Below are 15,800 nucleotides of genomic sequence, written 5' to 3' on the forward strand. Positions count from 1 at the left end.
TGTAATGCAGAAGCAGACATTTGCACCTGCACTGAAATCAATGGAACTCCACATAGGCACAAGTGTCTGTCCAAGCAGAGCCCTGGCAGGATCAGAGCTATGGTTTGTAAAATGATAAGGGTGCCTTTGGGATGGACAGTGTTGTACAAATGTAAGAATGAAAGATACCACTCCAGATAGGATTCTATTTTCCAAGTGTAAGAACTTCCACACTATATGGCCCTGCAGGTTAACAGGTGTTAACACTGGGCCTCCAGATGCCAATGCAGGGTAAGATGACACGGTCCTTAAAATTGTGATAGCTAGGGCTCCCTGTCTGTGATCAGATCCCTGTGTTGTTAACACTGTTGGAACTGAACCACTGTTACAAATGGTGGGAACTTTGTTTAACACTGTCCTAGTGTAGACGGCACCTATGTTTTCAGCAACAAAACCTGCCTGTATGCGAGCCAAACTCTCCTAAGAGTTAGTGATTAACTTTTTAGCGCAAGCTCAGTCAGTGTTTTCTGGATTTATATTTCTTCTTTACCAGTATGGGAATCTGACCATAAATTTTAAGGGTATTATTGCTTCTATTGTGAGAGCAATGCTGAAGAACCAGGGGCTGTTGTTAGAGGGTGTACGACACTCAAATCCTCTGTGGAATAAACACAGAGGGGGACACATAAACACTCACCAGAGGGTTACACTTCAATAACCAAAAAAACTTTTCTTACACTTCAAACATGGCATGGACTTTAGTCCTCCCTTAAGAGTGGTGCTTGGAGATTTTAAAATAAATATTGATTAAAAATAAAGTTATGCACATCTGAAGATGGTGTATGCTCTACTCTATTAACTTTTTAACAATGCACTGAGAAGCAATGCTTGGATGTAGACGTACACAAGCAACGCTCAGATATAGGCATACAGAAGCAAAGCTATATCTGGAGCATCACACATTTGAAATAAACACAGCTGGACTTAATTTCAAGGATTATACATTCAAATAAATGCATAAACACTCCTATATTAGTGTGAGAACATTCAAATAAAAAGCACACTCAGAGCATTTGTTTGAATGTGCAACTGTTTGATAATTCCAACAAATGTACTCAGTGGGTCAAATTTTGTACTCAGAGATATGTCAGTTCATCTCCCACGGAAACCAGTGGTGCTAATCTGCTTCTTTTCGAGACAGGCTCAAGTGAAAACATAGAATCACTGGACTGGAAGGGACCTCAAGAGGTGATCTAGTCCAGTCCCCTCCATTCATGGCAGGACAAAGTATTATCTAGACCAGTGGTTCTCAAAGCCAGTCCACCGCTTGTTCAGGGAAAGCCCCTGGCAGGCCGGACCGGTTTGTTTACCTGCCACATCCGCAGGGCAATCACGGCTCCCACTGGCCATGGTCCGCCGCTCCAGGCCAACGGGGGCTGCGGGAAGCGGCGTGGGCCAAGGGACATGCTGGCCGCCCTTCCCGCAGCCCCCATTGGCCTGGAGCAGCGAACCGCAGCCCGTGGGAGCCGCAATCAGCCAAACCTGCGGACAAGGCAGGTAAACAAACCGGTCCAGCCTGCCAGGGCCTTTCTCTGAACAAGCGGCGGACCGGCTTTCTCCAGGTTGTCCAGAACATTTTGAATTTTAACCCTATCCTCCAAAGCACTTGCAACCCCTCCCAGCTTGGTGTAATCCACAAACCTTATAAGAGTAATCTTTCTACCATTATCTAAATCAGGGTGGGCAAACTTTTGGCCCGAGGGCCACATCTGGGTGGGGAAATTGCAAGCAGGGCCATGAATATAGGGCTAGGGCTGGGGCAGAGGGTTGGGGTGCGGGGTGCAGGAGGGGTTTGGAGTGCAGGCTCCAGCCCGGCACCGCTTACCTCAAGCGGCTCCAGGGTGGCAGTGGCACAAAGCGGGGCTCAGGCAGGCTCCCTGCCTGCGTGCCCTGGCCCCGCGCCACTCCCTGAAGCAGCCGGCACCGTGTCCCTGTGGCTCCCGGGCGCAGAGGGCTCCGCGCGCTGCCTTCACCTGCGGGTACCTCCCCTGAAGCTCCCATTGGCTGCAGTTCCCCATTCTCGGCCAATGGGAGCTGCGGGGGGCGGTGCCTGCAGGCGAGGGCAGCGCGCAGAGCCCTCTGCACCCCCTCTCCCAGGGGCCACAGGGATATGGTGCTGGCCGCTTCTGAGAGCCTGCCTTAGCCCCATGGTGCCACAGGTGGTGGCAATCCCTCGGGCCGGATCCAAAGCCCTGATGGGCTGCATCCAGCCTGCAGGCCGTAGTTTGGCCACCCTGATCTAAAACATTGATGAAGATATTGAACAGAACCGGACCTAGAACTGATACCTGCCAGACCCCACCTGTTACGCCGTCTAGCATGACTGTGAACCACTGATAAATACTCTCTGGGAACAGTTTTCCAACCAGTTGTGCACCCACGTTATAGTAGCTCCATCTAGGTTGAATTTCCCTAGTTTGTTTATGAGAAGGTCATGTGAGACAGTATCAAAAGCTTTATTAAAGTCAAGATATACCAGGTCTACCACTTCCCCCCATCCATGAAGCTTGCTGTCAAAGAAAGCTTTCAGGTTGGTTTGACACAGTTTGTTCTTGACAAATCCATGCTGACTGTTACTTATCACCTTATTATCTTCTAGATGTTTGCAAATTGATTGCTTAATTATTTGCTCCATTATCTTTCCGGGTACAGAAATTAAGCTGACTGATCTGTAATTCCCCAGGTTGTCCTTATTTCCCTTTTTATAGATTGGCACTATATTTGCCCTTTTCCAGTTGTCTGGAACAGATCTGAATTTTGAACAAGGGAATGTTCTCAGTTGTTTGGATCTATGGTTTTCATTTTGCCCATCATAAAGATGGGCTCATTTGCAAAATCCAGATCAAGGTTTAACTATGGAACACTCCCAAAGCTCCAGAGTGTTCTGATCCAGGGTTTAGTTTGACCTACCTTTAGTTCACATGTGTTAGAGTTTCCACATTATATGCAATCAGATCTGTCTCTATTAAAAGCAAGAAAATCAAACACAAACGTACCACATTAGAGCAACAGGACTGCTGAGATTTAAGTCAGGATGTTCAGAGGTAGGTAAATACTGGAGCACCGGTTAATGGGAAGAGAATTCAGAGCCTCTCTGCAAAAGAGCGGTTTCAGAGTAGCAGCCATGTTAGTCTGCATCCGCAAAAAGAAAAGGAGTTCTTGTGGCACCTTAGAGACTAACAAATACTCCTTTTCTTTCTGCAAAAGAGGTTTCAGCATGGAAATGGCAAAGCTATAAAAGGTGAAGGGTAAAAGAGAGGGACACGATGTGACCAACAGATGGGGAGGCCTCATTAGCCATACCTTTGTAAATTCAGTCCTGTGAGAAACATCCAAATAGTAAAAGTGAGAGGTGAGAAGGTGTGAAGACACCCGACCATTTCACCTCAAACTCTTCTCTCTTTTTGAGACACTGATGAAAAACTAGGGAATAATTAAAATGAGGCGGAGGAAAACAAGATTTTGGTTCTATAATACGTCTGTATCAGGTGATCCAGAAGGCAAAAGGTCAGTTTGAGGAACTACAAGGAATTGTTCAAATCAGTCAGAGGAGTTTAGCACCAAAAGATACAATGCAAATGGCAATTTAGGCAACTATCCAGGAGTACTTGATACCTGTTCTTTAAAAACTTGCAAAAAGCCTGGAGATTTTGTATTGTGCTGCTAGCAAACTGCTTTGATAATGTGTATTTGGACTGGCAGATCTCTGTTTTGCTGTCTATTTAGAATTGACTCGTGTTTTGCAGTTGGACACTTTAAAAATGATAATAAATGAATGAAGTGCACTTTTGTGTCACATCTCAAGTTGGTTTGGGATATTTCTTGCCTGCTTTTAAGTTTCTTTGAATGGTCAAACTCCAGACAACTTATTCTTTTGATTTTCAGGTTCAAAACAGCACAAGAGTACCACTTGGTGACTACTAGTCTTGATTATTATTTTTCCCAAGCCCCTGCCAGTTATCCCCTCCCCCCGACTTTTCATTTCTTTTCCACTCCCTTCCCTTGAATTTCCATAGCACCCTATTATTACTCTAGTCTTCCCATAGATGTTCATGCTGAGCCTTTTCTATACAACTACACAATCACAAGAAAAAAAAATCTGCTGCCAACATTTGGTCCCTTGAGGCTGCTAAGTTCCTAAAAGTCAGCAGAACACCACCATTTACAGACCACTAGATGCTAGTAAATATGTGTGCACTAGAACATATTTACATTCCCACACAAATAGTATGTGATTATTCCTATAGTGATGGTTTACACAGCTATATAGCAACTGGTACCTGTATTAATAGTTCAAATCTATTGTTGTAGCAACTGTTGGGAAAAATAAACATACAGTCTTAATTTCACCTCTTGCCAGTTCAGAATCAAATATGTTATAAAAACTGCTTCAAAAATCATCCCTTGTTGAAGGGCTTTTGCTAGATACATATTTAGGAGGTGAAGTCTCTTGGGTGTGTTAATCAGTCCAGGAACCATTAAATTCCAGGTTTATTGCCTATTTTCTGAATCCAGTGGTGCTGGAACAATTTTTATAGTGGGATCCTGAGAGCCATTGACCAGACTGCAAATCCTGTATATGATGGAAACCACTTCAAGCCAGGGGTGCTGCCGCACCCCCCGCATTCCCAATTCCAGCACCTATATATGAACCTATATCTTAGAACTATTACCAGACTGCTTCTGGCTCTTCCAAAGAATTACCAGTCCCTTACCTTGCTTCTGCCAACTCTTTTTCATTTCCATCTCCTCGAAGGACTTGCCAGTTCCTTTCCTTCCTTCTACCCTTGGCCTTAATGATTTCTTGGAACTGGAGATTTAGCTCCGCCAGGCCAATCTTTTTCTTAGTCCTCTCTCTCCAAAAGATCCTCACTCCCCATACCTGAGTTGCTCATAAAATCATTTGTAGCTTTCTCACATGCCACCAAACAGCCAACAAATGCTCACAACTTTTAGTCACTACCCAGCTACAGCTGGAGTCAAACCTGTGACTTGGCTCAGGACATTAATAATGGAATATAGTGACTATATAAAAACAACAAGGAGTCCGGCGGCACCTTAAAGACTAACAGATTTATTGGGAATATGCTTTTGTGGGTAAAAAAGAGAGGAAACAGACTGACAGAGCGAGAAGAGTACCCAGAAGTCACTTACTATAAGACAGGCCCAACAAGGAAAACAACAGAACACCACTGGCCATCACATACAGCCCTCAGCTAAAACCTCCTGAATACTGTTAGAAGCCTACAACTTTCCCTCTCCTGCAATTGACACCTCGTCATCAATAACTGAGAGTGGATTACATCCACCCTGATTGAATTGGCCCTGTCAACACTGGTTCTCCACTTGTGAGGTAACTCCCTTCTCTTCATGTGTCAGTATAATGCCTGCATCTGTAATTTTCACTCCATGCATCTGAAGAAGTGGGTTTTTTACCCATGAAAGCTTATGCCCAAATAAATCTGTTAGTCTTTAAGGTGCCACCAGACTCCTTGTTGTTTTTCTGGATACAGACTAACATGGCTACCCTTCATACTTCACAGACTATATAGGCTTCACCCTTAAGCACTCCACCCACATTTTTTCAGGCTCCAGGCAAGGCAATTACCTAATTATTATGAGCTACACAGGACTAAACATTTCAAGTATGTAAGTCTCTGCCTCTCAACCTCTTGTTTGGATTTAGATTTTAAAGTGTTAATTTACTCTGGCTGGCTGGCTAAATCCTCATACAAGCACCCATTAATGGACGTAAGCATGTCTTTAAATACTTTCTTGAATTGGGACCCTGGTGAAGGCCGTGCTGTAGGTCTGGGTGGCCTTCTTTGTGGTTGTCCCTCTTTTTGGAATGCAGGATACCAGACAAAGTGGTCACTGCAACATGTTTTAAGAGTGCCATGGGTGAAGGGACTTCCTAAACCTGCATAAACTGTGTATTCCGTAGACCTGAAACCTTCCCCAGATTTAATTCCTTCCGCAATTTCTACACCAGGAAGATAGCATTTTGGAGGAAGAAGTTTTTATGACATACCAGTAATAAAAGATGGCATCTTTGGGGCAGGGACTGCCTTTTTATTATTTGTTTGTAGAGTGCCTACCAGCAGGTTTGTGGCCCAGTAATGGGACTCTTAAATGCTACAAAAATACATATAATAAGTAATCAAAATAAGACAATGACGACCTTGCACGTTCACTCATGCAAGCAGTCCCATTGACTTCGGTAGCCTGCTCATGTGACTAACAGTTTGCAGGATCAGGTTATATATTTAATACAAAATACTGTCTTCCTTCTAACAGTATTCAAACTTGTGCATACACTGCTGTGCTGCAAAGGAATAATAGTCTCTCTCTCTCTCTCTCTCTGTTCCCTCCTCAACCCTAATGTGCAGCAGAATAAAGAAGGTATCTGCTAAGTGAGGCAGGATGTCCGAATAGTTTCTTCCTACAGTATTTCACTACCATTCCCATCCCATCCCTATGACTAGTTGCTTCCTTCAGCACTACCATGTTATTTCCATTATGACATAAACTGATGAGGCAAAGGGAAAAGACCTATAATCACAGAGCAGCCCAGTGATAGCCCAGCTAATAACATGAAATAAAAAGTCCTGTGTTTCCTTGCTCTTGTAGGAGAAAATGATTAACCACAAGCCCAGAACTCATCATTCAACACTCCATCTTTTTTAAAAAATAAGTTACCACATGATGACTGAAGAAGAACAATTTTGACTAAGCAAAGGCGATTGTTCCATTTTCTGTATTACACAACCTGTAATTTTTAAGCTTGACTTTGTACACATACTTGTAAAGTAGTCAGAGCAGACAAAAGTAGAGGAACGCGAAGGTAACTGAAAATAGACCAACTTCTCAGCAAGCAGTAACAGCCATCATGTTACAAACAGCATGTATTGTTTACGTTTTGCATATGGTCTATCCCCAGTAGGATCAAACTTCAACCCATTGCATTTTCTATTCACCAAAAAGTGCACTTGTGATGCCAATGAGGAGAGAGCATTATTTTCTGTTGTTTATTTGCCATAAAATTCTACCAAAAACATTTATTTCCTTGGTATTTAGTGTTTTTTTCCACAAAACTGATAGAAAAATATTGCAGTAAAGTAAAAGAAAGTCTTCCTTATCAACTTTTTGCTCTTCCAAGACAAATAATAAGTAATAATAATTCATTTACTTTTGCTCAGCCAGCACCACTGTTTTTGCTATAAGTAAAAAGAAGCATTTACCAATGAAATTGCTTTCTACTTGATGAAAACAAAGATCTAAAACTGGCTGCCTCTTGAAATAAAAAACACTGAAAAATGACAAAGAAATAAAACCTTTTACTCTCCTAATTTACTGTTATTTCTATAAAGAGAAACATTTACCTTTAATATGTTATTGTCTGTTCAATCTTGGGTACGAGAAAAGCCCTTGTAGGAATGAGGGAAAGTTTAAATGTCTAAAGAAACAGAAAAATGATTATGATGGCTATGGAACTGAAGGTAGTTCAAGTAAAATTCTGCTTTTTTAGTCTCTGTGATCATACAACTAGGAAAATTCTCTGTTATCCTTTATTAAAGCCTATAAATGACCAATGAAAACAAGAGCCTAGCTAAATCTGAAGAATGAAACACTAGCAGTTATTAACATCCTTTTCAGTAGGAAGAACCCATTGTGAAAACCATACATCATTCACACCATAAAATCTACACTACAAAATGTTAAACTGTGAAGAACCTAACCCAGCAGAAATACAGCAAATGCACTGTAAATGGAAACAATATACCACAGCTCCTCCCATACCCAGTAAAAACATTGCACATTAAAGGTTTAATCCTGCAACATGCCAATTGTCCTCAAGTAACATAAGTGTCTGTGGAAGCTGAGGGCACTCAGCACCTACAGGACTACATCCTGAAAAAGTACTTTATGTGGGGATCTGTAGCATCAGCTGTAGTAGTGAAAACCATGCAATAGAATGTTTTACCATTAATTGTGCATTGATAATGTTTTTAAATTTTTAATTGCCATATTACAAAGAATGGTTAACTCACTTCACTTACAATTTGTGTCAAAGATTTTTCTAAGCTTTTAAAGAGCTGAAGTTTTCATTCTGTGGTGGAATATCTTGAAGGACCTCATCCCAAGAAAAAGCTAGCACCCTCCCAGTAACCATCAAAGACATGAGATCTGGATTCAGTATGTCGGAGACCTAACAGGTCTTTCCTGTCTCTCATGTCTATGATTTTAAAAGTAAGGCAGAATTTCTGTGGGTTTTTTTGTTTTTTTTTTTTAACAAGGAGCATTGTCGAGCACAGTGGACAACTTTAGTATGTATAATATGAAATAGGACTTTTCTTTGAATTATTTCCCTACATCTTAAATATTTAATATTCCATCCCAGTTACATAAAGTTTTACCTTTTGGCATTCTCTGCAGTGCACTGTGTGTACACAGATTTCATGTTCTTTGTTGATGTTTTACAGAGGATTTATTTTTTTAAAAAAATGAAAAGGAGAAGTCAATTTATTAGATAAAAAAGTGTATTATACTCTGAAATGGCTGCTTCCCACTATCCTGGGGGCCCACATTTCTTAGCAGCATTTTCATTTTTATCAGTGTTTCATCAGAGTGTAGCCCTGCACAAATGAATGGATATTGCATATCCTGGGGCTCACAAACAGTTGAGAAAAAGATCTACCATTATAGAAATATATAAATGATAGATTTTAATAAAAACTCTATATCATATGTATGTAGACTTTATATATACACTTGCATTACATACTGGTGTTATAGATGCATACATATTATACAACTCAAATCTGATAAAGAATTCATGTCCTGACTTATCCAGATCCTATGTGACCAGCTCAGGAGTGAGAATCGTTCAGGCATATACACACACAAAAATAGTAAGAGTGCAGTAGCAGACCACATTTATACATAAAGTGAAATTCACCCCGGACACAAAGCTAGCAAAAAGCCTATGCAACACCCATTTTGATGGCTTTTTGCACAGAGGAGAATTTCTCTCTTAAAATGCACTGCACATCAATTTGGAGGTAAATGTCGTCTCTTTATCTTTCTACCTGTCCAATTAAAGCAAGGGAAAGAAGGCAACTAATGTTAAATGTTTTTATGATGCTTTCCACACAGGATGCAACACTCCATCAGAACTCATAGAATTGTAGGGTTTAAGGCCAGAAGGGAGGGCCAGATCATCTAGTCTGATCTCTTATATATCATAGGCCACCAACACCATCCAGCACCTACACACCAAAACCAACAACTGAAATTAGACCAAAGTATTACAGCCCGCAGGAGACTAGACTACCATGTGTCCAAGACAGAGAATAGGAGGGACCAAGGTGCGCCAGTGCACTAGGAATGGAGGAAACTCTTCATCATATTTTGGCTAAGGGCATTGTACTTGACCCTTAGACAGCCTTTTGGCCCTTAGAAGTTCTTAATATACCAGCTGGAGGGTTGATAAATTTTCATACCTGGAAGTCTGGCTGCAAGAAGCCTCAACATTTTCCTTTATTGGAAGAAATATATTCAAGGCAACAGGACAGCAGAACTCATCTTGCAATGTGATATTCATTTTATAACTTGATAATGGTGGCTTTACTCACTACACTGTTCTTGGATACAGAATCATGTTTTGCTTATTTCATTGAAAAACTATTTTGGGTCTCATAAGACTCTCCCTCACTATCTTGCTCTCACCATCTCTCTGACAAAAGATGTAGCTTTTTATGATTTGTTTTTTGCTGCAAAAAGCCCCTATAGAAACCTCATGTATAATCTCTATTGGTTCCAAAAATAATTTTATATTTGGGAAACTATTTGACTACAATTTCTTTGTACTCTTGCTGCAATGGGGTAGATTAATGATGGTTTCATTTTCCATATTCTGTGTACTATCTTTCTAGGTTATTTCAAGTAAAGTATAAAGAACAGAGTCAAGCCCAAAAGTACTAAATGAATAAGAGCTCTTAGCATGAGAAGGGTCATGACTTGGGGAAAAGCTGGTGCAGTGTGCCTAAAACCCAGAATAAGGGTATACTACTTGAAATGCCTCATGCACTATATTTCTATACATACCATCCAATGCGCCTCATAAAGCAAATTATGCATATAGATATGTTTATTTCCTATTCATAACCCAAACCTCCATTCACACCTAGGCACACACCTAGCCTGATACCACACTGACCTTGTGTTTCAATTATTGCAACTGTATGGTATATATGTTAGTGCCAACTTTTTGAGTGGCTTTCACTTTAAAAAGCCAGATATGACCCTATACATACACTATAAAATGCTCTTTACAAAATATCTGATAAAAGACAAACTGTTATAAGAACAATACTTTGACCGCAAAATAAGGAGCTGAACAATTGTCTGATTTAGTAAAAGAAGAAAAAATATAGTGAAAAGAACTAGTTGGCACTATAATAGTTTTTGTCCATCCCACAGATATTGTATAGTGAAAGAAATACTCAGTACAGACAAAAAGAAGAACACACAAAAGAGAGTCGTGCACACCAAGACTTTATCAAAATCATGTTTAAAAACTGTAAAGTACAGTAAATACATTCAGATTAATATGAGCAAGGTGCTACATTTAAGAATGCAGCATTTCATTAGGAGCAAATATCCTTCTAATCTGAAAACCCAGCATGCAGGAAAAGTATGGTTTGCAGTTTTTATATTCTATAAAGCATCCTATTCTGCAATTCATAAGCCCTTCTTATTCTTCCATAGGAGAGTCCTTTCAATAACCCACCTGTGGGATGTGCAATTCCAAACCTATCTCTCCATCTGCACTATACCTTTCTAATGCACCCATCATTGTAGTATTCAGCCCTCATATACACATGAAGAACAGCAGCATTTCAGTTTCAGGTGGTCATATTCTGCACTTTTCCCTTATTTATACGACTTCTTTAGGTGATAATTATACTTAAGGTTTGTTTCTAGGAGAAACATGGGCTGGTTAATTCTTCCCATTCTCATGTGGCTGAAGAAATAGGTCTAACATTGAGCCACAAAGATAGCAATGCTTTGTCTTACCCTGTCTCTGCTGATAGGGAATTCCACAGCTGAGAGCCTCCCTGAGATCATCCTGCACAGCTCCCAAGTATCTCACCCTGAGACCAAGTGACCACCTGTATTTCAAGAGAACAAAGGACACTGGTATGAAAAAAGGGAAAAAATAAATATTTAAGAGCTAGTATCCCACAGAGCCTTATTCATAGTATAAAATTGTACGTGTCTCACTGCATCAGTGTTTACATGATTAATACCTGGAACTTCACTTTTTATCTAATAAAATGCTTTTACCAGCTCTTGGAGACGGTTGGTGGAACTTAGGCACCCCATACGGGATGTCCTGTAAGTCAGAGGATGGGTGGGTGCTCTGGAGACCATCACCCACAGTTCCCATTGAGAGCAATTGTCTTGGCTTGCAGAAGGAAGAGGTTACCCCAGAGTTTTACAGTTTACAGTCAGGATCCTGAGGCAGTGCTGGAACAGGACAGTCATCATAGTAGTGCACAGCAATGACATCATGTGAGCTTGGAACTGGATACAGTCAGTGTAGTACTGCACAGAGCAATGATTACATCCAGTTCCAAGACACATGACGTCAGTGTAGCACAGCATGGAACAAGGTCATCATGTTAGCTTAGAACTGGAAACATAGTCAGCACACAACAGCATGGAACAATGATGTAAAGCATATTTGGATTTGGATATGGTCAGCATAGAACAGTATGGAGCAATAACATAACGTGTGCTTGGAACTGGGTAGTCAGAGAAGTACAGAACAGAGTAATGACAAAATATGTGGATGAATTGAATACAATCAGCGTGGAACAGCATGGAGCAGTAACATAATATGTGCTGGGAATTGGATACAGTCAGCAAGGAACAGCATGGAGCAATGAAGTAATGTGTACTTGGAATTGGATACGGTCAGCACAGAATAGCATGGAGCATTTCTGTAGTATGTGCTTGGAATTGGGTACAGTCAGCATAGAATGACACAGAGCACTGATGTAATGTGTGCTTGGAATTGGATACAGTTAGCGTAGAGCAGCACAGAGCATTGCTGTAATGGATACTCGGATTTGAACAAGGTCAGCATAGAATAGCATGGAGGAATGCTATAGCTTGTGCTTGGCACTGGATACAGTCAGCATAATACAGCACAGAGCAATGACACAGTCTGTGCTTGGAATTAGATACAACCAGTGTAGTGAAGCATGGAGCCAGGCCAAAGTGTGTGCTTGGAAATGGATAGAGTCAGTGTAATACAGCATGAAGCAATGACATAATGTGTGTTTGTTGCAATATCCTTCTTCCCTCAAAAACAGATTGCTGACATTTGAACCAACTGAAATAACTGTGTAGCATCTACAGGCAATTGTGAGTAGCACACATTGCAGCAGACTAGCTGCAAAGCCATGGAGGTGATAAAGATGTGGATTATTGAAGTTGGGTTCACATCTGAAAGGAAATGCCATAGTCTTTATACTTTACTGGTAAGCAAACACTGAGAAAGGCATTCTCTGGACAATGCTATTTGGGTACCTAAGAGCAGCTGATAGTCCAGAAGGGCCCCAAGAGTTGATAGCAGCTTGGTAGTCACAAAGACTGATGCCTGAAATAAAGGGTGACGTCATAACTCCAGCCAGCTTTGTAAAGTGTTGCCTCCTTCCTACCAGCAGGCCTTCTACCTTGCTCAGGTGATTCACCGGGTGGTTCAACATTCTGATATCCATGATTCCAAACTGCATTAATTCCTTCCTATTTGACTCCCTTTCCTTTGGCCCACCCCTCTCAATAATTTTACTCTTGACTTGTGTACAGTAAATTGCAGAGATGCCTTCCATCTGTAGCACTCTGCAATATATATTTAACTGCTGGGTAAAAGTAACACAAGCTACATCTAACAGAAAACTTCCCTGCCTTATGAATCAAAGAGCACCTTGTGTCAGCGTGTTACATGCCCAGACTTAAATGTGAATGTTGTCATCTGCTGTGAAAATTATTTGTACAGCTTGGCTGTAACATTTGCCTAAGTCACAATTAAAATATGAAAAATATCATTATACATCTTAAACCTAATTTGAACATTTTTAAAAACACATGCTAGATGGAGGCAATAGCTTGCCAGAAACACATGATGCTCTAGGAGTTACCATACATCCCCTCTGTCTGAGCAGCAGCGTTTATCCCCTGCAGCTCAATGCCTGAAATGGGACAAATGTTGGAAAATCTCAACTCACAGCATCAAGGAACTACAATATAAGGCAATGTTTGTTTTGAAAATAAGATTACAACATATACAGTGATTCATAAATATTTGCATTTTATAATTGTTTCTACAAATGAATTGGCAAGTCAAATCATACAGGAACTCCCCCCCCCCCCCACCCCCATGCCGTACAAAGAGGATGAGCAGCAGAATTTTAACTAGTTTCATTCTCAGTATCTGTGAGCTCTGGTCACTTCTCTAATACACTGTACTGCTAAAATTAGATTCTCTTTCAGAGCTCTCTCTTCTGGATTTTATTACCCACCCATCCACCCCCCCCCTTTTTTTTTTTTTTGTAGATCTTCTCCTTTGGTGATGTATGTGTTAGTTGAAAGTCATCCTTCTCCAAACTAGGGACTGTGTGTAGTATGAGCAGGAGTAGGTGAATGGTGCATTTAAATAAGTAGAAGATGTTTTATTAAGATCATAGCAATTCCTTAATTGAATCACATAAGAGAGTTCAAATTTGATGTTATTTTGCCAGAAAGAGGTGAACATGCTGCCACCTTTGTTTTGCCAACAAAAAAACCCCCACTGAATTCCTGGGGGAAAAGGGGACTTTCCTTATTAGCACGTATCAACAATGCTTAACAAAATCACTGGCTGTTTCTACTCTGAACTAGGAATAAAAGTAATACTAAATCCATGGCTCTAGAGTGGCATGCAACTTTCCAAGGACCTGCATGTGTCTGTTCTAGAGTCCATAGGTCTGAAATGAACACAGGAGCCCTCCATATGCTGCCTGACAGACACAGCTATGGGGAAGTGCTGAGCAAATACTGTGGAGACACTGGGAGCCCTCTCTATCCCTCTGAGCAGCCAATTGGGTGTATTGGGCAGGAGAGAAATAGATGAGACACACTTTTCCACTGCCTCCCAGCATTCAGGATTGGAAGGGAAGAAGCTTCCAAAATATCAAAATGGAGGTCAAGTCACAAAACTATTGTGACACAACAGCCTGGCAGTCACATTTTCAACGTGACATGGCATCAGGATATGATAACATTATGTGAACATTACAGCACAAACAGTGAGTTCAGTGCCAGAGGACATCAGACACCACAATGTTGTGACTTACTGCAACATCACCAGTGATGAAACCATTCTCCAGGTTTTCGAGGTTGAGTGCCGCTGCTCCTGAGAAATGAGAAAAGGGCATGCTCTGGATCGCATAATTAGGATAATCACCTTCAGGGTTCCCCTCTTCCTCACGTAACCTTCCCACTCTCCTCCCTGACTTACACACACACACACACACACTCTCTCTCTCTCTCGAATTTGGTCATTAATATTTTCCTTTTCTCTGTTGAACTGGAATCTCTAAGGAGAATTCAGATAAAAGAGACCAATGAGGAACATGCTCCTGTACTCCCAGCCTCACTGTTGATGAGTGGGAGTTGCTTTGTCATAACCTCCATAGCATTCATTCTGTTTGTTGAATAAAACATGTGGAGGGAAACTGAAGTCAAGCATGCTTGAGTTTGAAGGAAAACAAACACATACTTAAGACCACACTTAAGAAACTGTCCACTTTTATTTATAGAAAAGCAGGACTTCTATTATGCCTGAAACCTTGACCAAAGACACACATTGAAACCAGGGACACTTTTAACTTATTTAATTAAACCAATATTTCAAATAAAGTTGGTTCAAACAATACATGCACAGCAACTGACTTGTCTAGGTCAGTTCTCTCCTAGTAGATGCATACTCTGCTGCATTTTGGACATATTCTCTTTCCTTTTCTCACCTGGCATACCTGGCAAGTTCCCTGAGATGCTTTACAAATTTTAGTAAGAATACCTATTTCAGATCATTTCAATGAGGTTGCTGCTTAGCAACATTTTTTTGTTGTTGTTGTTTAAATTACATTTTAAAAATCCAGGGTGTTCTGGATGTGAATAGAGGCAGAACTGAGCTCTTAAAGTTTTGCTAATGCTATCAAAGTTTCCCTAACAAAAGAGGTTGAGAAGTAAGATTTTCAAGTTTTTGGCAAATAATACCTCACAAGAAGCTCATTTTTTATGGGAGCCCAAGTTCTGTGCAATTTTGGTTCCTATATTCTTCTGACTCTTCACAGAAAAATAAATGATAGCCTGTTTGTTAATAATAATATGATGCTATCACTTCTTGCATACAGCCCATCCTACACTTCAATGATCTCCATTGCTACCCAGCTTTCTCACATCTCTCCTTCCCCTTCCCACATATTTCTGTTCATGTGGGAAGGTTTAATGCTTCCTTTCCCCTTTTGATTTCTTACATCGTCAAAAAGAAAATACAAGCACGAGCTGATCCAAAGATCATTAAGCCAATAAAAGACTTTCCTTTGACTTCAATGGGCTTTGGATCAGCCCCTAAGAAAGGAGTTGGGCAATTTGCACATCTCCTTACAGACACTGCTGATAAAATTATGAAGCAGCTTCAGCAAAGA

The 15,800-nt window shown here is 40.8% G+C and overlaps 1 long non-coding RNA gene across 2 annotated transcripts in view; it reads right to left on the minus strand.

The window, feature by feature from the left end:
- The window catches only part of LOC144269534 (uncharacterized), a 78,635-nt gene extending 71,139 nt beyond the window's left edge, over window positions 1-7,496 (minus strand). For both annotated transcript variants that reach the window (XR_013346950.1, XR_013346951.1), the window contains exon 1: window positions 7,422-7,496. This is a non-coding gene — a long non-coding RNA (uncharacterized LOC144269534). The remainder of the gene's footprint in view (window positions 1-7,421) is intronic.
- Window positions 7,497-15,800: the final 8,304 nt, after the last annotated feature.

The sequence above is a fragment of the Eretmochelys imbricata genome, chromosome 8 (genome assembly GCF_965152235.1).
Source record: "Eretmochelys imbricata isolate rEreImb1 chromosome 8, rEreImb1.hap1, whole genome shotgun sequence".
Taxonomy (NCBI): domain Eukaryota; kingdom Metazoa; phylum Chordata; order Testudines; family Cheloniidae; genus Eretmochelys; species Eretmochelys imbricata.